The sequence below is a fragment of the Siphateles boraxobius genome, unplaced genomic scaffold, assembly GCF_051911475.1.
Source record: "Siphateles boraxobius isolate OS27281-9 unplaced genomic scaffold, OSU_SipBor_1 41, whole genome shotgun sequence".
Taxonomy (NCBI): Eukaryota; Metazoa; Chordata; class Actinopteri; order Cypriniformes; family Leuciscidae; genus Siphateles; species Siphateles boraxobius.
In genome coordinates this window covers 26,292,191-26,299,281 of record NW_027509042.1, presented here as the reverse complement: position 1 = coordinate 26,299,281, position 7,091 = coordinate 26,292,191, and the positions used below count along the sequence as shown (strand labels likewise).

General features: G+C 36.2%; 1 long non-coding RNA gene across 2 annotated transcripts; it reads left to right on the top strand.

Annotated features, from left to right (window-relative positions):
• The first annotated feature begins 2,536 nt into the window (after positions 1-2,536).
• On the top strand, positions 2,537-3,668 carry LOC143707242 (uncharacterized). Of its 2 annotated transcripts, none has more exons than XR_013193126.1 (3): positions 2,537-2,567; positions 3,353-3,466; positions 3,623-3,668. It is a non-coding gene; the product is annotated as an uncharacterized LOC143707242 (long non-coding RNA). The 2 variants fall into 2 exon arrangements; XR_013193127.1 differs by having other exon boundaries at positions 3,626-3,658.
• The last annotated feature ends 3,423 nt before the right edge of the window (positions 3,669-7,091 follow it).

Below are 7,091 nucleotides of genomic sequence, written 5' to 3'. Positions count from 1 at the left end.
TTCAAATGGATTACATAATTAGATAACATTTATTAGCCTAAATATTTAGACATTTAAGGCTTTAGATATAGCCGATTTCTTATCGTGACTCAGCGGAGGCAAGTGGCTTTCGGTTCATATTTGTGACGTGCAGTTTCCGGAGACAGAGACGACAGATAAACTTGTGTCGTTAATACTGTATACATAATATGAATACAAGTTTACAGTTTTGAACGATGTAGGCTACTCTACTCTTATCTGTATGACCAAAAAATCATGGAGTGGCCGGTCCGTGTAACTCTTCACAATTCAATTTTCAGACCATACAATACAAATGAAAAAATGAAAAATTGAAACCAGACATTCATTTTTCTTGTTTTTCCAGTTACATTTTCAATGGATAGTTGCCTTTTTCTCCCTTTTTTCAGTTTTACTTGTGCTAAATTGTGACTTCAGAAACAAACATTTGAATAAATTAAATCTAACCGATTTTCTATTTTTCGTCTTGTAATTTGCGCCGTGGGCGGTACCATTAGCACGGGGGTGTGGCCGTGGACTAACTTTACTATCACTTCATTGATGCAACTGCTTTATGTACACTGCATGCACGTTGAGGAGAAGTTTAAAAGACGAACACAGGACAACATTTTTCACCCGAAGTGACAGTTTTTATTGTTAATAACTGCACTTTAACCCTTGCTGTAAAAAAGGGGCCAAATTCTGAAAATATCATACCATTTTCCTATGGTCTGAAAATTGAATTGTGAAGCGTTACATGTAGCGTAATCAACCCAGGCTCATGGGAAATACGTTACTCTGCCTACATTTTTGCAAAACCTGAAATACGTACCTCCAGGTACGTTTCCCTGCACTTTTCGAGTGAAAAGTCCACTAGAGGCGCTAAGTGGTATCATTTTTTCTCCGTTCCAGATGGTTAAATAAAGGTTATAAAAATGACAATACCAGTAATGTTCAGACTTCTCCGTAGGCCTATACACTCATTTTAATATAAATTAGGAATTATTTCCACGCTTTTGAGGTGCCACACAGCCCAGTCTCACGGCAGTTCGTGATATGGTCACGTCTTTTAATCTACTGGTTCGTGATACTGACACGTTTATTTCATTATTTTCGTGATATCAGCATTTTTATTTAGCCTATTTATTTTTTTAGTAATGTAATGCATTCTTTCTGCCAGGCGTGCTGCAGCAGAGAAAGCTGTTTCATCGACATTTATTCACGATATCTGATCATGTTTATATATGTATTTATTTTAATGTTATTATTTCGGTCTTATTGCCTGGGAAGCTGGACTGTTTTGCTGTTGATTTAAAAAAAAAAAGTATAAACGACTACGCGAATTTTATCAGTAGGAAATCGAGTTGAAGAAGTCTCCTTCCGAACACATCGCGATATTTGGCATCAGTTCATGTGTGCCAGATGTTGGTGAGTAGCAAAATACACTGTCCTAATAATGCGTGATATAATGCATTTTCTGATGGTCGAAATGAATCAGATTAGCTCATGTTCAGTCACTGCATTATCTGTCATCTCCACGGAGGCTTTGCGTTTCATTGCTTTCTAATTCAAAACAGGGTGATTAAACACTATCTGTCACGTGACGTGCTACAGGCCTAGACCTTCTATCAGTTAATAATATTCAAATTAGGTTTAAAGTAAGTTAGTACAATTAGTTCCAAAGTGGTATTTGTTGTAGAATCACAGTAAAAACAACACTAACCTTGCTTTTACCACAGTAGCCTTAGTTTTACTGTGATATGTGTGGTAAAAGGACAGTAACTACAAAACTTACCACACTTTTACCACATTATTTGTAGTTTTAATGTGATGTTCGTTGTAAATGCATATTAACCACAACACTTACCATACTTTTACCACATTATTTGTAGTTTTAATGTGATATTTGTTGTAAATGCACACAACACTTACCATGCTTTTACCACATTATTTGTAGTTTTAATGTGATATTTGTTGTAAATGCATATTAACCACAACACTTACCATGCTTTTACCACATTATTTGTAGTTTTAATGTGATATTTGTTGTAAATGCACACAACACTTACCATGCTTTTACCACATTATTTGTAGTTTTAATGTGATATTTGTTGTAAATGCATATTAACCACAACACTTACCATGCTTTTACCACATTATTTGTAGTTTTAATGTGATATTTGTTGTAAATGCACAGTAACCACAACACTTACCATGCTTTTACCACAGTAACCTTAGTTTTACTGTGATAGGTGTGGTAAAAGGACAGTGACCACAAAACGTTCCGTGCTTTTACCTCAGTATTGGTAGTTTTAAAGTGATATTTGTTGTAAATGCATATTAATCACAACACTTATCATGCTTTTAATTTCTAATAATGAAACAACAAATATTTGTAAGGTAAATCAGTAATTTTTCCATTAAATAATCCGATATATTATATATAATGATATTTTCTTTTCTCTCTTTTTAGCTGAAAAGACCAAAAGGGCGTTTCGGACTCAGTCAGCTCATTATTGTTTGAGGAGAAGTAAACGGACGAAAAGCTACAAAGGCAAATATTCGCAATGGTATGTATGTGTTGGTTTTAACCCTAAATCAAACATTTTATCAATCATTTGTTGTTTCTTAAACCTTTTCTTACAAAACCCATAGCCCAATCAGTACAAACATAGTCTCAAAGTCTTAATAATTCACAAGATTTAACAAGTTGTCAAATTCGTACAATACTTGTACATAATCATGCAGCTTTTACTTCTTGTGCTGTCAATGGCTAGTGCCTCAATTCCTGTACATATTTATCTCCATATTTGTAAATCAGTTGCGCACCTTCTTGGAAAGTAGTCAGATGTCCCATACACTGTCAGAAAAGTTTATATTAATAGCATTGTATTCATTATAATTATTACAAATTGGACCCTGTCTGTTGATGTTCCAATGATACATGATGTCTCTCCACAACTCATAACCTTCCTCTGTTTGCAAGAGTGCAAAAGCTAATCTGACTTGTCACATGACATCAGATACTCGATTATTTTGTCGTAATCATATCAGTTACACTGCTGATAACTGTCCCGCTTGCATGTAAATCATGTTGTTGTTTTTTTTACATGTTATCATGTAACATATTATGTCATGTTATCATAATCACTTTTTTAAGTTCATATGATTATTGCATGCTATTAAAGACATATTTTTATTCATAGAAATGCTCACATATCAGTGAACTTATTACATAAAAATGCTTTTAATATATAATTATGCAACACTCCTTACATAAATAAATCCTAAAGTTATATATAAACTGACTACTTGCAAGTAATGTATTAAAATGACCTTCCTTTCTGTTTTGCAGGATTATCTTTTTTAAAGCTCTACAATATCAAACTCAACAGCTCTTTTAGGAACCAACCCTCACAAGATCTACTAGTGAGTCGCAGCAAATCTTGCCGTGATCAGCCCTTCCCAGGTAAAGTTTCTACAATATTTCAATCAGTATTTACTCATCAAATGTTCTCCCCTGAATCGTATGGTAAATTAACTTAATTATAACTGTGTTAATTGGTATGTTTCAAGAACAATAGTAATTGCACATAGAGTAAGTGGAGACTTTCTTGTTTTACAGCAGAGAAGGAAGACCAGTCCTTATATCAACGCAAGCTAATCTAATAAGTCCTTTGTTTCGGGTGAGGAAGAAACGTCTGGTGCCCAAAGAAGACAGAAAGGTGCGTAAGTCCATTGGTATGTCTTGTATTCAAACAATGCTGTGTATTACATAATTTGATCTTGACAATTTTACATTGTACAGATTATCACTCGATTTTTATATGGGTTAAACTGTTTTTCTTCAGTACTTAGCTTATATTATGTGCTGCAATATTATATATATATAATACTTCAATGTGTATATTATATAATGTACTGACTGCTGCTTTGTAAATTTAAATAAGGAACAGGCAACTCTGGCCCTTTTGCGTTCTCCTTTTTGAGGTGGAGAGTTTACCTCCAACCCTAATTGAGCACATCTGAAAATTTTAACCAAAGTCTTCAGGTTTACTTGTAGACAATAGGCAGGAGGGTTTGAGGTTGGAGCTAAATCTGCAGGACAGTGGACGCTGAGGGCCAGAGTAGCCCATCACTGCTTTAAATAAAGCTACACTGTGTCATTTTTTATGTTGATTCTTTGCAAAAAAACACTTTGTTCTTTCAAAATTATATGTGCTCATTCATGTGTAATTACTTCCACCAATTAATCAAGTACTCTCGTAAGTGTAGAATCTGCCATTCAGAATACAGGTCCTTCTCAAAAAATTAGCATATTGTGATAAAGTTCATTATTTTCCATAATGTAATGATAAAAATTAAACTTTCATATATTTTAGATTCATTGCACACCAACTGAAATATTTCAGGTGTTTTATTGTTTTAATACTGATGATTTTGGCATACAGCTCATGAAAACCCCAAATTCCTGTCTCAAAAAATTAGCATATTTCATCCGACCAATAAAAGAAGTGTTTTTAATACAAACAAAAAAAGTCAACCTTCAAATAATTATGTTCAGTTATGCACACAATAGTCAATACTTGGTCGGGAATCCTTTTGCAGAAATGACTGCTTCAATGCGACGTGGCATGGAGGCAATCAGCCTGTGGCACTGCTGAGGTGTTATGGAGGCCCAGGATGCTTCGATAGCGGCCTTAAGCTCATCCAGAGTGTTGGGTCTTGCGTCTCAACTTTCTCTTCACAATATCCCACAGATTCTCTATGGGGTTCAGGTCAGGAGAGTTGGCAGGCCAATTGAGCACAGTAATACCATGGTCAGTAAACCATTTACCAGTGGTTTTGGCACTGTGAGCAGGTGCCAGGTCGTGCTGAAAAATGAAATCTTAATCTCCATAAAGCTTTTCAGCAGATGTAAGCATGAAGTGCTCCAAAATCTCCTGATAGCTAGCTGCATTGGCCCTGCCCTTGATAAAACACAGTGCACTAACACCAGCGGCTGACATGGCACCCCAGACCATCACTGACTGTGGGTACTTGACACTGGACTTCAGGCATTTTGGCATTTCCTTCTCCCCAGTCTTCCTCCAGACTCTGGCACCTTGATTTCCGAATGACAAGCAAAACTGAGCAACAGTCCAGTGCTGCTTCTCTGTAGCCCAGGTCAGGCGCTTCTGCCGCTGTTTCTAGTTCAAAAGTGGCTTGACCTGGGGAATGCGGCACCTGTAGCCCATTTCCTGCACACGCCTGTGCACGGTGGCTCTGGATGTTTCTACTCCAGGCTCAGTCCACTGCTTCCGCAGGTCCCCCAAGGTCTGGAATCGGTCCTTCTCCACAATCTTCCTCAGGGTCCGGTCACCTCTTCTCGTTGTGCAGCGTTTTTTGCCACACTTTTTCCTTCCCACAGACTTCCCACTGAGGTGCCTTGATACAGCACTCTGGGAACAGCCTATTTGTTCAGAAATTTCTTTCTGTCTTACCCTCTTGCTTGAGGGTGTCAATGATGGCCTTCTGGACAGCAGTCAGGTCGCCAGTCTTACCCATGATTGCGGTTTTGAGTAATGAAACAGGCTGGGAGTTTTTAAAAGCCTCAGGAATCTTTTGCAGGTGTTTATAATTAATTAGTTGATTCAGATGATTAGGTTAATAGCTCGTTTAGAGACCCTTTTCATGATATGCTAATTTTTTGAGATAGGAATTTTGGGTTTTCATGAGCTGTATGCCAAAATCATCAGTATTAAAACAATAAAAGACCTGAAATATTTCAGTTGGTGTGCAATGAATCTAAAATATATGAAAGTTTCATTTTTATCATTACATTATGGAAAATAATTAACTTTATCACAATATGCTAATTTTTTGAGAAGGACCTGTACATATGAGCGAGTCGCTCGAATGGCGGCAGCCATGTTGCGCCTCCATCTTGAAAATACATTAGCCAAAGAGGGACATACCTGGAAATTCAAGCTTCGCCTTTCGAGCCTTTACTTAGTGGCACCGTGACGAATGCGAGGGGGAAATTACTCATAATAATACGGCCACAGTAGGAGTTAAAACGCCCTCGGAATGGGAGGGGCTAGAAAGTAATATTCAGTTGGTAGTCTTATACAATTTCACCGCTATATGGGAGAAAATCTTACACAATGTAGCTTTAAATAACACAGAACATAAGCTGACCTGACTGTCCATTAAACAGTTTAATTTGAATTGTTTGTGTTTTTTGTTTAACTTTCAGAGCAGGACTTGGAGAACGCCTGACGATGGGATGTTGAGACTTCGTCCTCTGAGAAAGATCTACACCACATCAGTGATCACATCTTCTGCTCATCAGTTGTACTGTAGTAGGGCACAACTGAACAAACTGTTTTCACGAACAAACTGAAGAACACGAACACGATAGAGACGTACAGGGAAGAGCAAGAAACCAGTTTAGCTGTGATATTGAATTAATTTTTTCCAACACAATATAAAATCTGTTTTCTGTATCATAGGTGACTGAATATGATTCTCTGGCACTCATTTGTGTGGCTTCAGCAGTTGTGAATCGATTAATTTGATGTTAATGTATTTTTGAAGGCTCATTGTTATTTATCTTGAATCTCATTTGTCTTTATGCTACTTTATCAACTTTATGTTGTGTCCTCAAATAAAGTGTTGTGTAATAAAGTATGGTGAATATTGTGTATTGAAAGTGGTGTTTGGGACAGAATTTTATTTGAGAAATTTGAATTTCTTATTTAGCTTAGTTCATAATTTAAAAACAACTAAATATAATTAATTACCATAATTATTTTAATTATTTTACTTACCATAATTATTTTACTTATTTTACCTACCATAATTATTTTACATAAACATTTTGTTGTGGTTAATGATATTTGGGACAACAATGCAGCAAAAGTTGCACATACTTGCATGTATGCCAGTTTTCAGTGAAATAAAGAGAAGGTGTGTGAATAACAAGAGGCTGCAGTGGGCTATCTTGCTACAAACACTTAAAAGTATAATTGAAGATGATCCATGTTGATCATTCTAGTACATCTACTACTGCATTTAAAATGAAAGCATAGACATTACTGATGTCAGGCAAA